The sequence below is a fragment of the Drosophila miranda genome, chromosome XR, assembly GCF_003369915.1.
Source record: "Drosophila miranda strain MSH22 chromosome XR, D.miranda_PacBio2.1, whole genome shotgun sequence".
NCBI lineage: Eukaryota > Metazoa > Arthropoda > Insecta > Diptera > Drosophilidae > Drosophila > Drosophila miranda.
This window is the reverse complement of record NC_046674.1, coordinates 31,499,579-31,519,719: the sequence shown is the minus strand read 5'-3', so window position 1 is coordinate 31,519,719 and position 20,141 is coordinate 31,499,579. Positions and strand designations below refer to the sequence as shown.

At 48.9% G+C, this 20,141-nt stretch overlaps 1 long non-coding RNA gene and 1 pseudogene across 1 annotated transcript; one reads left to right on the top strand and one right to left on the bottom strand.

The window, feature by feature from the left end:
• Window positions 1–80: 80 nt before the first annotated feature.
• LOC117186496 lies at window positions 81–7,434 on the bottom strand (annotated as a pseudogene).
• Window positions 7,435–12,543: 5,109 nt separating this feature from the next.
• LOC117186499 lies at window positions 12,544–12,940 on the top strand. The gene is made up of 3 exons (XR_004471554.1): window positions 12,544–12,594; window positions 12,662–12,790; window positions 12,857–12,940. It is a non-coding gene; the product is annotated as an uncharacterized LOC117186499 (long non-coding RNA).
• The last annotated feature ends 7,201 nt before the right edge of the window (window positions 12,941–20,141 follow it).

Here is a 20,141-nt window from a genome sequence, read left to right as displayed (position 1 = left end):
TTATGTACAGATAATGTGGATCATTAGTATGATAGTATTATTTACTATGTAGATTGTTTTCCAAGCTATTCGACATTTTATGTTTAGGAAAAAAAAACTTCGAAAAGTTAGGGGGCGGGGTGCAACGATGGTGAAAATCGGATCGTAAATTAATCATATTTCATATAAATTCAGAGTATCTATGTATGTACATAATAACTAAAGAAATGCAACAGAGAGACAAAAATATGGTTTAGGGCTGATCAGATCTTCCTTTACTTGAGGATGATCTCAGCTGGTGGTAAAATATTGTCACCGTAGAGGCAATACCAGATGCTCGAATACCAAATGGTACGATCCACCCACTCGCTGCCGGCCAGAACATGGCCAATGTAGGGAGCATCTCGCGATCTGCAATGGAGAGATGAAAGTCTTAGAAATCACCTTGCTCTGATGATATCAGTTTTAGACTCAAACCTCATTATCTGTGCCTGGGTGCGCTCGACAAAAGTGATGGCCCAGCTCCATGGAAAGTCTCGTTTGCGCTCACAGCTCTGCAGAAATATCTCCCTGATAATAGTTGTCTTGTCGTTTTTGTCCTTCTTGGAAATAACAATCTTGCCGTCGCGCAGCTCGCACTGTAGAGATTTGAACGTCTTGGTGCGATTGTCGGCGAAGCGCAGCTCCTTGCCGGGCGTCACTGTGGCCAGATTCTTGATCGCCCGCTGTATTTCGCGCAGCATCTCAATGGGCCGCACCATCAGATAGTTGTGCTTGCGATCTTCCTCCGGCCAGTACGACCAGTTAAGGATCACGTCGAACACTTTTGTGTCATGGTGCAGGGGCCGCTCCAGGCTGCCGTTCAGTATCACCTCGTAGAGCGTCAGTTGATGGGTTGGTAGTTGCATTTTGACGGAATATTCCCGACATAGCTCGTAGGCGGTTTTGGTGGGTGAAATCGTGGCGTTCACCTGCATCTTTTCCTGGACGGATAGAGCGATTAGATCATTACATACTGAAGTGATCAATCATAACTGATGGCAAACCTCTGTGATGTTGTCTGGATTCGGATTCAGGCTGATCCAGATCTTTATGTCCCCCGACTGCTTGACCGCATCTTTGAGCGTCTCGGCGGCAGCGTAATACTTTTGCAGGCATGCCAGCATGTCCTGCTCCCGTTTCTGCATTGAATAAAATATAACATAGTTGTAAAGAATGAGAGGGAACGTTGTGATATACCCGATACTCAGTCAGAAGGTGTGTTGCTCTCTGCTCTCTTCTGCCAGATCGCGCACACTGCACGAGGAAGGGTGTGTGGGAGGGAGAATGAGAGAGCGCGTGGCTGGGCGTAGCGTACATTTGTTTCTTAGGGCTATAATAATGACCCGATCTGATCTAGATTCGGCAATCTTCTATGATTTTCTATGATTCAACGTTTTCGTTTTCGTGTATCTTTAAAATTAAGGATGCCACAGACTTTCGTGCTTTGTGACTGCAGAAGGGGGCGGGGTAAAATTTTGATATCACAGTCACATACAGTCTGGTTGCTCTAGCTTAAGAGTCTTTGAGATCTAGGCGCTCATCGGGAGGGACACACGGACGGACGGACAGACATACTTGGCTCAATCGACTGGGCCATTGATGCTGATCAAGAATATATATACTTTATGGCTTCGGGAACGCTTCCATCTGGGTCATACACACATCCACTTTTACCACATACTCCTATACTCCTGTACTCTTCTTGAGTATCTGGTATAAAAACATTCATAGATTCAAAGTAAGGTAGCGTTCAACTTACAATTTCATCGGCACTGACGGGGAATAGGTTCTTGTACAGAAGAATGAGATCGCTGAGAACATCGGCCCCTTTCTGAGAGTAGATTAGCTCATCGCTCTATTGGAGAAGCCGGAAACATACAGATAATTATGCACATACTCCTAAATATAGTAGCCAAGGTTTGACAGGGGACCCACCTTCTTGGCCAGCAGCGTTGGGCCCCAGATCATGGTTAGATTCTGAACGCTCATCTTGTTCTTGGTCTGCTGCGAGCTAATGAACACCAGGTGGCCCACGATCCGGCGCAAGGTCTCATGCTCGATGGGCGAGAGGCGAGCGAGGAGCTCACGATAGATGGGAATCTTCTCGGCGGCCAAATTTAGCTCGGTGACGAAGACGAAGCTGTCGGTTAGCTTGCCCAGGAGGCGCTCGGCAAGTCCTCATGAACCGCTTGAGGACATTGGCTACGTCGTGCTCATTGTACTCGTTTCGGGTGATCTCCACATTAAAGGCATCCGCTCGGAAGGCGCTCATCAGCTTGTGCATGGAGTTCTCCGAGCCTGATTTGCGATAGATCCCCTCCGACATGGACCCGTGGATGTACACAAAGTTAATGCACTTATCCACTATCACGGGCACATCGTACCGCGTCAACTGCTGATCCCCCAGCGAAAAGCCGTTGTTGTGTGCCACTTCCCGAATGATGTGACGCCAGATCTTTGTCTCTCGTGCCGAGCTCATGATCATGTAGACAGCATACGGCGGACAGTCAATCATCAGCATTGGCCCGATCCCCACGTGCAGGTTGTCGATGGACTCGTCACTCTCCTTGAGCACTATTATAGAGGGATAGAAATGCAATTAAATGTTATTTTATAGCTCTTACATAGCTCTTATATAGCACCTATGCATCGCGCCTTGCGCAAGTCCATTTTCTCCACATTCCCAGTGGCCTCGCTCACGAAGATGAGACGTCGCTGGCTCTTGCGAAGCACCAACCAGGTGCCACTCCACTCTGACGTGATAGAGTTCTGAAACGGAACGGAACGGAATGCAACGCATTAGGCATGGGGTCTCAGGGAGGAGCTTAACGCTTCACCCACCTTTAGGTAGCACCAGCCCGCGCGGTAATAGTGGCATGTGTACTTGACAGGCATACTGTTGGTGAGACTCTCAAGGATCTTCTGCATCCAGACGCCCCTCTCGGACTCCTTGCCCACGCCATACAGATGGGAAACCCGCTGCTGCTTGACGTTCCCTGACGAGCTGCTGGTCATCACCAGATTGGGATTCGAGGACATGCTGTCGCTTACTCCGTTGCCGTTGCCTCCGTTTTTCGGCTGAGATGTCGTGATCTCGAAGCAGTAAAAGTGGGTCGCCGTGTCCGTGACGCGATTGTTGCTGACGCACTGCAGCGTGGTTATGGTGTCCAAGGGTATCGACTCCCTTGGCGTCTTCATCTCATGGTCGAGAAATGTCTGAAACTGGCGGTCCCTGAGTATGGCCTTTCGGTTCTGCATCTCCTTAAGTATATCTTCGACCACGCCCGAGGGAAACCGCACAAGGGGACCTTCGCCCCCGCCTTAAAGCTGGAGCGCCTCTTCATCACATCCATGCGCAGCTTGACGCTCGAGAAGGTGGTTATCGTCTTCCGCAGACGAGAGCTAAGCGTAGAACGAGACTCGATACTGACAGGGGCGGTCTGTCCGCTGGTTCCTGTTCCTCCAATGGCCTCCAGGTAGGTGGGTGGGCTGTCGCCTTCGATTGGTAGTGCTGACTTTGTGCTGCTGCTGGACGTGGAGGTGGAGGTGACTGTGGCTGTGGTTGTGACTGGAGAACCGTCTGCCACAAACCAATTGGTGCGATTTCTTGAGGCGCTGGCCAAGTCCACCATGGATCTGTTGGCGGTCCCCTCGGGTATCTTGCTCAGATAGGGCCTGGCACGTGCCTCCAACTGCTCCTGCTCGCGGTCCAGCATATGCTCCAGGCTGTCGTTCAGCAGCTGGCATTTTGGTGCACGATCTGGGGCTGGCGACCACATGTCGTGGCCGCACATCCACTAGGCGGCTCCTCCTCGGAGGTGCACATGCTGACATCGTCCTGATCCCGCTCTTGTTTCACAGTGCCGTAGGTGTCCTCCTCCAGTAGGTGCTCGAGCAGTAGCAGCTCGTTGCTCTTGTTGGAACGCTCCAGCGTCGAGCACTTGCTGCTCATTAATGGATCGAACTCCTCGATCAGCTCCTGGGGCGCGGACCATCCACCGACGGCTCCGTCGTTGCTGTCCAGCTCCCCATCTTCGCTGATGCAGGCCAGCTCTTGCTGCTGCTGGTTTTGCTGCTGCTGCTGGTTGGGGGTCAACAAGTTGCAGCCGCGACTGCTCCCGCGTGGCCATCTCGAAGAGCTTCCCGTAGGTGGCTTCCTGGTTGGCATAGACCGGTTCCCGGGAGGAGTCTTCTTCCTGCACCTCTTCTCCCTGCTGCGAATCGACATCCTCGCCGTAGAACTGCCAGGAATCGCTGCGCTCTGGCTTTGGGGCCCTCGCCTCTTCGGCGGCAATCTTGGCGCAGATTAGCAGCGATTCCTCTCGCTCCGCTACCGCCGCTGCCCGATTCAGTTCCTTCAGCTCGGCGGAGTCCACGGGGGACGTCGCAGCTCGATGTGCTCGTAGTTCTTGCGGCGCTTCTGCCGCACGGGCGGCTGCAGTGCGTCCAGCCGGAACCGCTCCGGCTGTTGGGAGAGGCGCGGCGGAGGGAACGCGGGCATTGGCAGGGACGATGGCGGAGACGACGTCGTTGCGTCATCTCCGCGGATCGGGGGACGCTGCTGCGTCCGTAGCTGGACCTGCTCCTGAGAGAGATTTTTGGCCAGCGGGGAGGTGGGAGGGACGTGCCCTCAGTGCCTCATCGTAGCTGGGGGCTTACCCTGCACCTTGGGCACCTCATAACAGCCGTCATCATCCCCGCACCGTCCCCCCCAGCTGGCACCTCTTGATCCTCAACTTTGACTTTGGCAGTGACCTTTGCCTGATCGCGGAGATCGGTGAATCCTCCGCCGACGACATTCCGGTTCAGGGGACTGGAGAACTGTATCGCATTGAAGACATCCGTGTTGGGCATGGTCTGTCGTCGCTCAAGGTCAAACTCTCCCACGGAGCTTTCTCCACCCTCCGCTTCTCTGTCCCCATGGCCTCCCCTGCCCCCTCAAGGTGAAGTTCGACCCGAATCGCCTGCTGGCATTCTTCAGACGGCTGCCAGCGTCAGCGCTGAGATTGCTGATCGCTTCCGTGGAGCTCCTTAGGTTCCTGTCCAGACGCTTCTTGGCACCCTTGGCCTTGAACGTGATCCGTTCGCCAATGGCCTCGCCCAGCAGTTTCGAGGTGGTGCCCAAGGATCGCAGAAGATTCCTGAATTCATTTGAGGCAAAATGAAATCGAGGGAGAGAGAGGATGAGAGAGAGAGAGTTAGTTTTTGCTTGTGGCAGAGAGAGTTCGTCCATTCCCATTCCCATTTGGTAAGTAAATGAAATCCAAGTATACGTACGTATACTAGTGCAATGTGTGTGCGTGTTAGATCTAATACTACGTGAATAGGAGTATCCGCAACACATATTGGGCTAGGGCTAGGCCTAGGCACATGATGGGAATAGGAGTGCTGGGAAGAGAAATGCGCTGGTCCAAGAACTTCCTCAGATGAATCAGCCGTCTCAATGCGCACATATTGTATTCTACAGGTATTCGTTTCAAATATATAGGTGCATGGGCTTAATCTTACTTTAATGTATGTAACATCGGCGCGCCGAAGTTTGCTCAGAGGTAAGGCTATGCATCGGCGAAATAGATAAATCGGATGATTTACCAAGGACCCTCGCAGATAGCCTTCTCCTCCGGTTGCCATTGATCTCGAACTGAAAGAAAGTGCTTCAATAATCGCACATCATGCACGTAAACTGCACTCCTGTATCCTTGATCTCTATAGATCTTGAAACTTAGCGACGCGTCGGGTCTGACAAAAATAGTATTGCACAGACGATCAAGGTGATCATCAAGAACATCTCTGAAGACTTAAAAAGACTACAGCCGAGTGCCTATGTATGATAGCATTAAGAAGAAAGGAAGGCTAGCTTCAGGGCTAACTAAAGGGTCTACTAAAGACTAGCTTACAAATCTAATTCCACCCACGATTCCACGATTCCAATTCAATTTCTTCCACCCACCCACGTCGAAGTGTGCCTGTGCCTAGTGTGTTCTGTACGGATATTGATTCAAACTAAATCCTTAGGGCAACTTCAAAAGTGACTGACAAAAATAAGTGAAACGTGAATCGGAATTGTTGCGTGAAACTTCGCTGTAAATTCAAAATGTGTTTTATTTTCTCGTTTCCGTTCAGCTTTTGAAAATTAAATTTTCAAGTAACCACGAGAACGATAGTGCCTCCTCATCGCGGAAAGAGTCACAGAAGCACCTCCGCTAACCCTCGATTCGAATTGGTTCAAATGCAGCCACGATAACCACAACGACAAACGGTTGCAACAACGGCGTTAGGTGCGAAGGACAAGCCACCCGCCACCCACGCTTAAATCACAGCTGAGAGCCAGAAAGAGACAGCAAGTCGCCCTCGAGAAGAGAAGAGAAGAGAAGCAAGAATCGAAAAAGCTCTGAAAGCACACCAACACAACACCAAAAGCATTAAAACTGCAGCAGAGCGACCCCATCCCACACATCACACTCACACCCAGCGCCACGAGCATCGAACATTGCATCTGCATTGAGCATAGGAGGGACACACGCTGACACTGGGAGGAAGAAGATGGATCTTTTCGATATGGACGACGTTGTAGTGGGCCCCCCGGACGAGTGCAGCACCCCGCTGAAGGAGTGGCGGCTGAAACTCCAGGCTGCACACTGACACGCAACGACTTCATCGAGTTCTTCAAGAAGGAGTCGCCCAAGTACTTTGACTACGAGAACGAGCTGGACACAGTGAGATGCACTACTGCTCGCTCTTGGGTTTCATTTTGTTTCTATTGTCGTTTGAACAAACGATTCGGTATTGCGCCTACTGCGTCAACCTCCCGTTTCTGCCGCTCCTCCCTCCCACTGTTTATCTGTTGTTATTATTATATTTGGGGTGTTGTTCACAAAGCTTTAGAGTGAACAGCAAAGCTGGAACTTCGATTGACTTGACATATGAAACCGCTCTTATACCCCTCGTGCAGGGGTAAACTGTTGGGATCTGGCAGCACATACTCGACTCGTAGGCTAGGAAGCTCCAGGATCCAGGATAACCATGATAGGACCTTGCTGCTTTCTACTTTCTCAATTTCATATAGAGATCGTCGTAGGCAATCGAGCAGAACAGAAAACGTAGATGTTAAGATGACACTGTTGTGAGGACAGACTTTGGGCCACGGTGGTTGTGACGACAATGACTGATAAAACAGAATGTGAAATATATATATTTGTATTTGAATTCAATTCGGTTTATTCAACTTGCTTTTACCTGGCCCTTGTCCAGACCAGAACAGACCTCAGTCACAGCCTCAGCCCCAGTCCTCTGACGTGTCCCCAGTCTTTTCCAGCTTTCTTCAGACTTACGGATGGATTTTGAATTCGTGAGGTTGTCTCTTTGTGGAGCCAATAAACGGCTGATACAATTAGACATACAGAATTTCTTGTGTGAATGCATTCGTGTGTCGAGTATATATGTACATTGTACATATATTCATGTAAGTACATATATGTATATATATGTGTAAGCATATGATGATATATGTGTCATTCGTGTTAATACATTATCCTTAAACAAATCTTTTCTGTTTCTGCTTAATTTTGTTCCATTTGAGTACTTGGGTATTTGGTTGGGGTGCCTTAAACTTCTCCTTCTCCTCTCCTCTCCTTTCCTCTCGGCGCGATTAGCTGATTAACACATGCTATCGTGGCATGTCGCCGGAGAAGGCCGGAAGGACATTTCTTTGTGTGGGGAGGGCTGAGCTTTTTTGTTTGCTTTTCGCAAGGAGCGTGGAATATGGCATGGACAATTCCGCCTCAGCTGTGATCTTTACCGTTCAGTTCCGTTCCGTTCATTTCCGTGCTGATCGATTCTCCTCTGTGCTGCTCTGTTCTGGCCCTCGCCCGCCCGTTCCGTTCTTTGTTCCACTCTATTACGCCTCAGCAGCACACTGTTGCACACGTAGTTATGTACATATGTTGGTGTTTTACAGTTGGAACGTTTTGCATGCACATATTTGTCAGTAAATGGAAGAATCACCTATAGATACATAGCAAAAAACAGTACATACATATGTATGTAGGTATATGCATGTATGTACGTACTATGTATGTGCATACATACTATGTGCACTGCAGACTTGTTGTATTTATTTATTTTCGTTGATAGCCCGAGAATCGTTGCGACGTCAGATTCTCAGATGCGTTGTCGATTGTGGAAGAGTGTGTGAAGAGAGAGAAGAGAAAGAGAGTGAGCGCGTGGAAGGCGTTGCCTAGCCACTGCAATTTCATTTGTTCCCTCTGGCTATAATATTGCTCCGATCCGATCTAGACTCGGGCAATCTGCTAGATATGGTCATTATCTGCGACTCTGCTTTTTTAGTTTTTGTCGTTATCGTCAAATTGTGCATGCCGCAGCTTTTGTCCTTCGTGGGGGCGGAAGGGGACGGTTCAGTGTGATATCACAGGAGTCTGGACTCAAAATTAAGTTGCTCTAGCTCTTATAGTCTCTGAGAACTGGCGTTAACAGCGACGGACGGACGGACGGACGGACGGAGGACGGAAGTTCTGGGAAGTTCCCCATTCACTTTCACCACAATCGAATATACCCTTGTACTCTTCGAGTACCAGGTATAAAATAGCTAACGGGAACCGCTGTCGCTCTTACATCTGATTCCCTCGCTCCGCTCTCTTCTTCCCGCTCCTACTTCTATCTCTTACTCTCATTGGATAGTATCTATCTATCTGTCTCGCTCTGAACGATGCAGGCGAGTTCATACCTGCATACGTACATACATATGTACATATTGTATGTGTTGCATATAAGGCGCGACCTTGAACTGGTATTTGTATTTGTTGTATTTGACGATTTGTGGTTTTGATTTCAATTCGAAAACTCGTTTCGATGGAAGGTTTCTCTTCGCCTCCAGTCTCCAGCTCTCTTGCGGTCGCAACATCATCGTCATCATCACGATCATGATTGTCATGATATCTTTCTTTATGCTGTTTAACCTGTTCTAAAAACTAAGTGATATTTTACACAGACCGATGATGATTGTGTTACTCATATGTATGTTCATATGAACATACAAATGCATGTATGTACATATATACATATGTATATGCACGTATGCTGTACGAATGCAAGTAATACTACACCGCTAAACAATGACTAAATGCGTTTATCCAAAATCCCACATCCCATCCCCACCTTCACCCTAACTCAAGTAGTGTGTTCTCCACTCACTTTGGCACTCACAGGGTCTCTTCCGTCTCTATCCCCGAGTAAGACGAATTATTTTACTTTGAATCACAAAGTAGTCTCCATGCTGTTCTAGAACTGAAATTAATCCTAGAGTGGGGCTAATGATTGAATATTGTGATGCACGTATGTATGTATGTGCATGTGTATACATATGTATACTCTCTATTCGAAGTCTACTCACACAAGCGGCTACTGGAGCATTCGTGAAGGAGGAATGCGTTTTTGCCTGGTATCCGCCGCGTAACAGCTTCTGCTGGTTTCACATGGGACGCTTGATGGTGCGCATACAGAGGTTGATGGATGTGTTGTCTTATCAATTGGAGCGATTTTTTGCAGAACAAGTCGCCATACATATGTATGTTCTTACTTCCCTACGCTATCTTAGTTATACCCGATACTCGACAGAGTTTAGGGAAATACATATACTCCTTATTCCGCCTCCTACTTCCACCTAAAGAAGGCATCGACGTTGAATGTCTTGGGTCACCGAACGAATTCATTTGCCGCATTGTACCACCCCCAGCTATATGTTCTCGTAACTTTGTAAATTATTTCATGCCTCTCCGTTGCTCGTTTTCTTATATTTTTTTTAGTGAAATGCATGTTCAAAGAAGCCCTGGCCAAGGAGGAGATAATCGATGTTTGGTCGAGTTCATGCTTGGCGATAACCCAAATCGGGCTGGAGAAGCTGCGGCTCGAGGGCAACACCGCTACGTCTGCGGCAAGGTGTTCAAAAATGGGGAGCCACTTACAGTTGCCGGGGTGTGGCATGGATCCCACCTGTGTGCTGTGCGTAAACTGCTTTAAGCGGTCGGCGCATCGCTTCCACAGTACAAAATGTCCACCTCCGGCGGCGGTGGCTGCTGCGATTGTGGGGACAATGAGGCCTGGAAGAAGGATCACTATTGTCATCTGCATTTGGTGAGTAAACGAGAGTGTTCCTAGCATGCTACCCCTTACTTTAACATCCGAATCCGTATCCGTATCTGTTGCAGGATAATCGAAGATCCGCTCGAGAGCAAGATCATCAGTGGGGCCGTTTTGGAGCGCAGCGAGATCTGCTTCAGTGCATTCTGGCGTTTTGCGTCAACTATCTGGAGATCGAGCCGAACGCCAGTCTGAAGTGCCTCGACGGGAGGGGCTGGAGCTGGATGGGGCGCACTTTTGCACGGTGCTGTACAACGACGAGTCGCACACGTTTGACAGGTCATCCAGACGCTGACAAAGATCGCCAAGTGCCGCCACAAGGAGGCCATGGAGATAGTGGCGGCCATAGACCGCGAGGGCAGGGCCGTGGTCAAGTGCGACACGTTCAAGCGTGCAACGAGCTGAAGATGGCCATAGAGAACCAGATGATACCACCGAGCGGTCTCCTTACCAATCTCCGCAACAACCAGTCGCTGCGAACCTCCGTGCTGCACATCAACTCGGTGCCTGCAGCAGTTCGCCCTCCAGCTGCTTAGCTGGTTCAGGAGTTCCTTGTCCGCCACTACCTCTTCCGCAAGACCTTCTCCGAGCTGGTGCAGCAGAAGCAGGAGTCCTTCTGCATCCGCCACATCCTCGAGTGCGACGTGAAGCTGTGGAAGACCGCTCGCACCTGCTGGCACCGCCTCCTCATCTCGGGCATGCTCATGGAGTACGAGAACAAGATGGTGCTGGCCCAAGAGTTCTCACGCCGCTACGCGACAATCGTGGAGGACTTCATCAACGATGACACGACCACGCCTTCTCGATAGTCTCTCTCAGTGTGCAGCTCTTCACCGTCCCAGCATTGCCATCGCCTGATCGCCAAGGAGGGCATATTCGACAAGCTGCTGCACACATTCTACTACGTGGCCATCGAGAATTCATCCTCAATCGCACCCTCCACTTCAGCAAGAACATTGCCAGCCTGACCTTCTTCAAGCGAGCCAACTATATTCTGTACGACCTGCGCTATCTGCTCAGCCTCAGCCAGACGTTCTGAGCAATGAGCTGCGCACTGGATTTCTAGAAGGCTGCAAGGCTCTGATGCGAGTCCTAAATGTGATGCAAGGCATGGAGTCGATTACTCGCCAGACGGGACAGCATATGGACTACGAGCCGGAGTGGGAGTGCGCCTTCAATCTGCACATAAAGCTGGCCACGACCATTTCGCAGGTGATCGAGTGGGCATCCACCGACAAGACGCTGCTGCACAAACTCTACAAGATGACGGTGCGGGCTCTGGTGAGCAACAACTTTATTGTCGGAGGCGAGGAGGCGGAGGCCAAGAGTGTGGCTGGACATGTGGCCAACTGCCTCATATACGATGTCTCGGTGCGGCCGGTGTCCATTCATCTGCCATTGACTCGCTTTTATGCCGGGATCTACCTGCATCTGGGGTCACACGACCTAAGCTACGACTGCCTGGTGGCCGAAACCGAGGCGCTGAACATCAAGATGACGCCGCGCGAGATCATAGAGCCGGTGCTGTGCACCCATGCGATGATTGCCCAGGTGGCCGCCGGAATGTGGCGCCGCAACGGCTACTCTCTGCTCCACCAGCTGTACCTCTACAGAAATGTGCGCTGCCGCGTCGAGATGCTGGACAGGGACATTGTCTGCCTGCAGATTGGTGCCTCTCTTATGGAGAGCAACGAGTTCCTCATCCATGCCCTGAACAAGTTCAATCTGATCGGATGGGCCCAGTCCAACTACGAATCGAAGCTGGCCGAGTCCCCCCTCGACGATGAGTTCATGCGCCAGCTGTCAATGATCGACGAGTTCCTCGAGCTGCTCATCGTCATCATCGGGGAGCGCTGGATGCCCGGAGTATCGCTCGATGACCGAGGAAGATCGCCTGCGCAAGGAGATAATCCAGCTGCTGTGCATCAAATCCTACTCCCATTCGGAGCTGAGTCGCGCCCTGCCTGACACCACCGGCGGCAACAGTTGACAGTGTCTTCGAGGACGTCATCAACACGGTGGCCACGTTCAAGAAGCCCGTGGGTGCCGATCGGAAGGGCGTCTACGTTCTGAAGGAGTCGCTGTTCGAAGAATTCAACGTGTACTTCTATCACTACACCAAGGAGGATAAATCAAAGGCCGAGGAGCTGCAGCGGGAGCGTCGCAAGGCCAAAAAGGAACTGGTCTGCTGTCCGCCCCCCATGCTGCCGCAGTTGACTCCAGCGTTCACGTGAGTCCGCTTGAGGATACTCGTATGGAGGATTCTGTTGCTAATGCTAATGCAATTTTCTCTTGCTACCATTACAGGTCCATGGCCAACATATTGCAGTGCAATGTGTTCCTCAGCATCTGCACTTTGACTATGGATCGGCTCTGGACATTCGCAGCCGCTCCTTCTCGGAATCCCATGTGCAGAAGGTTATGTAGTTTTCTGTTCTGTTCGTTCTGCTTCTGATGTTAACATCGTAATTTCTTTTCAATTCAGATTTTACATTTGCTCCGGCTTTGCCATCCAAGAGGAACTTAGCGAGCACTACCCATTTCTCAGTTTCTATGAGCGCGCGCAGCGTTTGGAATCCTCGACAAGTTGGACGAGCTAGCACGCTGCCCAAGGGTTAGTGTCCACGCTTTATATACTGCCTGCCTTGAATGTCCTTTAATTTGATCTCATTTCGCACAGTTGGAGGCACATCGTGACTTTGTGCTTTGGACCATTAAACGGTACAAGGATATGCAGGCCAAGCAGGCGCCAGCAGCAGCGGCGGCCCAGCGGCTCTCAGAAGAAGACTGCGGGCGAAGAGCCGCCGCTGACATCCGAGGAACAGGCACCCAGGAGAAGGAGACCGCGCCAAGCTGGCCGCCGAGCGTCGAGCCAAGATTATGGCCCAGATGAAGAGTGCCAAAAGTCCTTTATGAGTCGAACGCTGAGATGTTTGCCAACAGCGACCTGGAGCAGGATTCAATCTCAACAGGAGCCTTAGTAGCCGGGGGCGGCATCCTCCATGGGCAGCACCGCTATGGATTGGGAGGATATATCGGATGAGAGCCTAGAGGACAGGGTGCGGCAGCTCTAGTGATAAAAGCAGAACCCGCCTGCCTGGGGCCAAACCGGGCCCACTACCAGGCGCAGGAGAACAGCTTCAAATGCATCCTGTGCTTCGAGAACTGTAGCATCAACCCGGACGGACCACCGCTCGTTAGCTCCGCGTTTGTGCAGACCTCAACGCGTGATCTGACTACACCGAGCACTACAAGGGCAAGTGCGGCATGCACGTGAGCTGCTGCGCCACGTGATGCACTACAAGTGCTGGCAGGAGTACTACAGTAACGAGGAGTCTAAGGAGCAGCGTCGCCTCCACCGGAATCGTCTCGCCCTCAGCCAGGGCCACAACGTGGAGTTCCACTGTCCGTATTGCCGGGCCTCAGCAATACTGTGCTCCCGTCAGCGAGCCCCTGGTCGGACTTATTCCCGGCGGCCTTCCCGGAGTGCCGCGGCTGTCAGCTCCGAGAGCTACTTGCCCCTGGACTGCTTCGTGGAGATCATAAGGACTCTTGCTGGGGAGCTATCGGCTCCAGCCGGTGACAACACCATGTGGCAGTATCCGAGCGTTCTGCGCAGGTCCAATGTAATCGGCGATCTGGCTCAGTTCGAGCGTAGTGTGCAGCTGATCGCGAAGCCGCAGCTGCACGCCACTTGTATGGAGGTGATGACTCCTTCAACAAGGCGCTGCAAAATGCGATGATAAGCCAACAGCCGAACGCTGTCACAGAGGGCGGAGTAGGCGGCGAGGCCGAGAACCGTACCTGGTGTTTGACACATGCAGCTACACATTGGAGTCCTTGAGATCTACATGTACACTATGCGGAAGCCGCTCAAGGTGGAGATGCCCATGCGCCATCAGACGTGCACCACGAACCTGGTGCGCGCCTGCGCCCTCTACTCGAGTTGGGCTCCGCAGCGACCCGAACTGGCGTCAAGCTGCTGGACACCATATTCAACCAGAAGGGAACAGTGTCCTCGAATGGGACTGCTTTCGCATGCTAGTCCAGCTAAGCTTTGGGGTCCTCAACCTCATGGTGAGGGAGAATGGTAAGTGTAATCCGAATCCAGTGCGTCGCATCGCTCTCTTTGTTGCTGATTACTGATTCTTGATTTTCAATCTGTTGCATAGAACACACTTTTCTGCCCAGCGGAGCATGTTCGATTTCTACATGATGCAGACAATGTTCCTGGCCAATGTCACAAAGGCCGTCATCTGCTTTGACGTTGAGAAACAGCTGGACAGTCGGCGGGCCAAGGAGGAGGCTGGCATGGCGCCAACTGAGCTCTCTCAGCTAGCATATGTGGAGCAGCTTCCCTCGAAGATCCAGGAGAATATGGTGGCGTTCTATCGTCGCTACAATGTGCCATCCCGAATGCGCCAGCTGGTGCAGCAAAAGGAGTCGGAGGAGAAGCACGACCAGAGTCAGAGCCAAAGTCAGAACCAAGAGCAGACTGTGGTAATCCCATGCGAGCTGCAGCACCTGGCCCTGATGCTGGAGTATGTACAGTGTCAGATGAGAGCATTCTTGCGATGCGCCTGCCTCTTCTACCGCTGCCTGACCGATGTTGAGTTCCCCGACACGTTCCCCACAGAACAACCGGATAGATTTGACCTGATGTGCCAGTACCTGGGTCTGGATGCTGACATGGGCGTATATTTCGATATGGAGACAGTCTATGCCACCGTGATGCACAACTTTGCCTCGCATCCGCACATCCTGCGCCAGGCCGAGCAGTGCAGTTTACGCTATGGAGATCCCGTGGAGGTGTTACCATGTCTGCGTCCCTGCCGGAGCTGAAGCCGCTCTTTGAGGACTACAGCGATCTGATCAACAGCGTATCGGACATTTTCTGTCCAACAACGAGCGCGAGGAAATGAAGACCCCTACGATGTGCTGATCTGTGGCAAGTGCTTTGTGGACAATCGTACTGCTGTCAGCCAGAGCTGGGAAAGATGTCGGTGGGGGCCTGCACCCATCATGCCACAGCTGCGGCGCCGAGGTCGGCATATTTCTACGCATACGGGACTGCCAGGTTGTCTATCTAGGCCGTGGCAAGGCTGCTATGTCCAGCCACCGTATCTGGACGAGTATGGGGAGACGGATCAGGGCCTAAGGCGCGGCAATCCATTGCGCCTCAGCCAGTATGCCTATCGCCGCATCTTTATGCAGTGGTTGGGTCACAAGCTGCACGAGGAAATTGCTCGACTCAATGATAATGCCAACGTGGCTGTAAGGCAATGGCATCACATGTAGTCCGAACGAAGAGCGAGAAGTAGTAGTTCAGCTTCGGAACGAAAGGGGAAGAACTGGAGCTGGAGCTGAACATGAAGCTGTAGGAGATCGAGAGCAAGAGCGATGGCAATGGCGACAGTCAATGTGATTATTACGTACTAACATTAGGAGAGCATATTTATACGTCTAAGCATTTTACAAGTTATCCTTTGGAAAGGAAACAGATCCCCCTTCCCCACACATAAACACACACACCTCAACACGTTGAGTACTAAAACGAAAAACCAAAAGAAACCTAAACCTAAATTCGAACTAAAACTACAATCCTTACACACGTCCAGCTTCAACTTTGTAAAATCGTCTTGCGTTCTCTTACACTATAACACATAAAAACTTGATTATATTTTTTTTTGAGCTAACATTAGAAAACTTCTTGATAGTTTGTGTAGTAGACCGAATTTCGAGGACCTTCTCTAGTTATATATATATATAATATACATATACTACACTTAAAAAAAAACTAGGCTAGATTTTGCCAGCACCTTCAAGGACTATACACGAGACTATACATGTGACCCCACAGCAGATAAGAGTAACCGAAAAGAAAGAAAGAAAATATAACAAATGAGCACTCTGTGTTTCTTTGCTTCTGATTGATAATTTGATCTATAGTCTGTTCCATGACCACGGCCATGTCATCAGCAACTCCCCAAGTCTGTGTACATAGAAATCTCTGAATCCTTATCCAAATCCCACCATTATTGACACTTAGCAGGGAAGCAGCAGGGCTATGTGCAGTCTTGAAAAGAAGGCGGTAGCGTAACCTAACCGAAGATATACATACATATGTGTGTTCATCAATCCAAATAACCGGGTGGGTTGCCGGGACGCACTTCCATCCGAAGAACACTGACACCCGTAAGACGTTGACACACATATTGGCACACCTTAAACTCAACTTTGCACACTTCCGAACAATATGTATTCTCCTTCCACTCCACTCGGCAAACCTTTAACGACAAGAAGATGACTTCAAACATACTAAGTTTAGTCAAATTTCATGTTTCTTTATCAGAATATACTTAACACCTCCATATGGTAACTATCTATGGATAGATATATGTATGCAAACATACACAAACATGTTTCTATCTATATATTGTATAACAACAACAACAAAATCGATTTATGTAAAGTTCAAGCCAAATATTGTTGCGAAACAAAATCTGACAAATAGAAACTGGAAGAAACAAACAAACTTGAAATAAAATGCAGTTTGAAAATATTTTTATTGAATCTGCAACGAGCAATGTCCAATTAGAACGACGGCTCGTCGTGCAGCACCTCGTGCTGCTGCTGGAGAGCGGAGAGTCGGTCAGTAGCGACTACTTCTACTTACAGAAAATGCCATGCAAATTAAAAGAACATTTGCCATGTTGGTTCATGTGCACTTCGAAAATAAATTCATCTTTAGTACCGGCCAGTAGGATTGTGTGGAAGATCCCTGTATTTTAATGAAGTCAATCAGTTTGGTAGGACTTATTTCCAAATCCGGTCACTGTTGTTCTCACAAACTTGAAGACTCTTCTTTAATAGATCGCAGAATATTCATTCTGTGTCCTGCTCCATTGCACAGAATCTACAGCAGTCTATATTTACTAATTTCCCTTTCTTGAGGGGACATTTCAGGTGAAAGTCTCCTGTAATATTATCGTTTAAGTCCGAATTTCGTCTTTATTCAAGTTGAGAAGTCGCATTGAGAGCTTCTCCAGGAGGAGAAACTTCGTGGCTTGGCTTTGGGCTTTTCTGACAATTCAGTGCTTGAGTTTCTCTTGTTCGTCTCATTTCCAGATAATGTTTCCGGATTAGGACCATCTCTTTCACACACTCTTCGTCGTGCAATGAGTGCGCTCTTTGGCAGAGGGAGCCATTCTAACTGAGTATCGGGTAGAAATGTAGAGCCGTAGCTGCGACTCACAACGTTCCCCTTCGTTATTATTGATCTCCAGTTCAGAGCTCCAGAAGGAGATACCAAGTTTCTGAAGCTCAGAGCGTATGATGCGCTTTTTTGGCAGCATCAAGTTATTTTCAAGTGCATCAAAAAGAAAAGGGAAAACCGCTTTTATTATTCCTGGATAAGCTTTTCCGGACTAGCACCTGGCTTTGGAGCGACTGGCTCCAGAAGGGCAGGAGGGGAACGCAGCGGTTCGCCACATTTCCTTGGTTGGGTCTTCGACTCACAACAGACCCAGATCTGCCTAGCTGTTCCAAAGATTCCGAGACTCCAAGGAAATCTGGTGTCCCAGGAAAGGAGAAACCAACCTTAGCCCGGCGACCTCAAAGTGGTCGCGAGAAGAAGTAGCCATGATCAATGTTTCAGTTACCGGCCCAATTCAACGCAAAACACTCAACCGGGGCTATTAAGTAGTTTTTGAAAAAGAACTGAATTGTTTTGTTTCGAGAGCGAGCTTTGAGGCACTAGAGGGAGCTAACTAGAGCCTAACCAAAAGCTGTCAGGGGCATAGCGAGGTCTTTAAATTAATGGTGCGAGTGATTCTCATCATCGGAAAAGTTCCGGAGGAGAAACGGACTGAATTTGAAAAAGGCAGAAACTTTCGTTAGTAATATGTTTTAGTGTTAAGTGATTTTAAATAAGTTTGTTAGCTTTTCCGTGTATGATAGTCATTGTCAGCGGCGAAAGGCAGACGAAGGCGAGGGCAAAAAGGGAAGACCCAAAGAATTTTTTCCTCCAAAAGCGGAAGGAATATCGTAGAGTACTAGTGGGAAAAGAAAAGAATTTTTTTGTTAGTGTGTTGATTTCGTGTTGCCTTTGTGTGACTCAATCTTGAGGCTCGATTGGAGTTTCCTTTTCAGATCCGGACTTCATCGAGAAAACGCTTTCGTGGATATGCGGACCAAGGGGTGAGTGATATTGGCCAAATGTTAAAAGTTAAAGAAAAACGAGGGGGAACGTTCTGAGTTGCTGCGTACACCGCAACTCTACATTTATACCCGATACTTAGTTAGTATGGCTCTCCTCCGGCAGACGCCGCTAATATTGAACGACACGACAAAGATTGTGTGCGAGAGAGACAGAAAATCAGTCTGAGCGTGACGTCGGGCGCTTCTTAGCCACTGCAAATTGATTTGTTCCTGTTGGCTACAAAAATAATCCGATCTGATCCAGATTCAGCAACGGGATAGATATGGTCATTATCTATGATTCTGCGTTTTTAGTTTTCTCGTATCCTCAATATTGTGGATGCAACAGACTTTCGTTTTTTGTGGGGGCGGAAGGGGGTGGGGAGAGATTTTGAGATATACGTTTTATAGTGAGATCTAACAGGAGTGCGGATACCAAATTTGGTTACTCTAGCGTTAATAGTCTCTGAGATTTGTGGATGCCCCAGATTTTCGTCCTTTGCGTGGGCGGAAGGGGGTGTGGCGAAATTTTGAAACAAACTCGTCTCGGTCAGATATATTAGGAGTGTGGATACCAAATTTGGTTACTCTAGCTTTTATAGTCTCTGAGATCTAGGCGCTAATGTTCTACTCTAAGCAAAGCCGGCTATGCTACGTGTGTGTTAGAGAGAGACAGGGCGAGAAAAAATGAAATTGTTTTCTTGATGCTGGCTATAATAATAATACGATCCAATTCAGATTCTGCAGTCTAAAAGATATGGGCATTCTCTACGATTCTGCGTTTTTGGTTTTCTCATATCTTTAAAAATGTGGATGCCACAGATTTTCGTCCTTTGTGGGGGCGGAAGTGGACGGGGCGAAGTTTTGAAATATTTTTGTAGCAGTGACATATCACAGAAGTCTGGATCCAAAACATCGTTGCTCTAGCTCTTATAGTCTTTGAGCACTAGGCGCTGAAGGGGACTCACAACGTTCCCCCTCGTTTTTTTAGTCTTAAGTTAGATTCGCTCCTATATTGGAGGTCAATAAATTTTATAATGTGAATTCAAAGTGGATTGCCTTCAGCTAGCCGAATGTCCCTGAAGATCCCATAGGTACGCAAAGGGGTCATTCCGTTTATGTTCACTCGCGATCTAGGAATGACCAAGAAAGGGAGGGTCAATGAGACCTGCGGCGTGGGGAAGCTTTCCGGAACAAGGCGAAGAAAGCACAAGCGGGAGTTACGCGTCGATGCAATTTTAGATCCTTCATGAATCTCGTCGTAGCATGCATATTTAATAACTTTAATAATAATGAGGATAGGCAACCAGCGAGAGGATGGCAAGATCACCACCCCAAATTGCCGAGGATCCCAGCCGGGAATAACAGTGTGCGCCCTTCTCCCATTCCCCAACATCTCGTCTGAATCGTTACAACTATGTTCAAATACTTTTCTAAAATTATTAATAATTTATTTCTAAGATAATGAACGGATTAATGAACAGTATATTCCGTATTCTTTTTATTTTTATTCAACATTTCCTTTTCTGGATTGTGTTGATTCTAAAATGAATGGGTACAAAATATTTGTATGTACTGTATATAATCGCAGACCCCATTAAAACAAGTATATATATAAATATATAATAAATGATATTAAAAATATGAAAATATTGCCTGTTTGGCTTTATGTAGCCAAAAGTATATGTAGTCAGAAAGTAATTTCGATACTTAGACTGTATCGAACACTCAGTTATACATACATATGCAAAGAAGTAAAAATAATG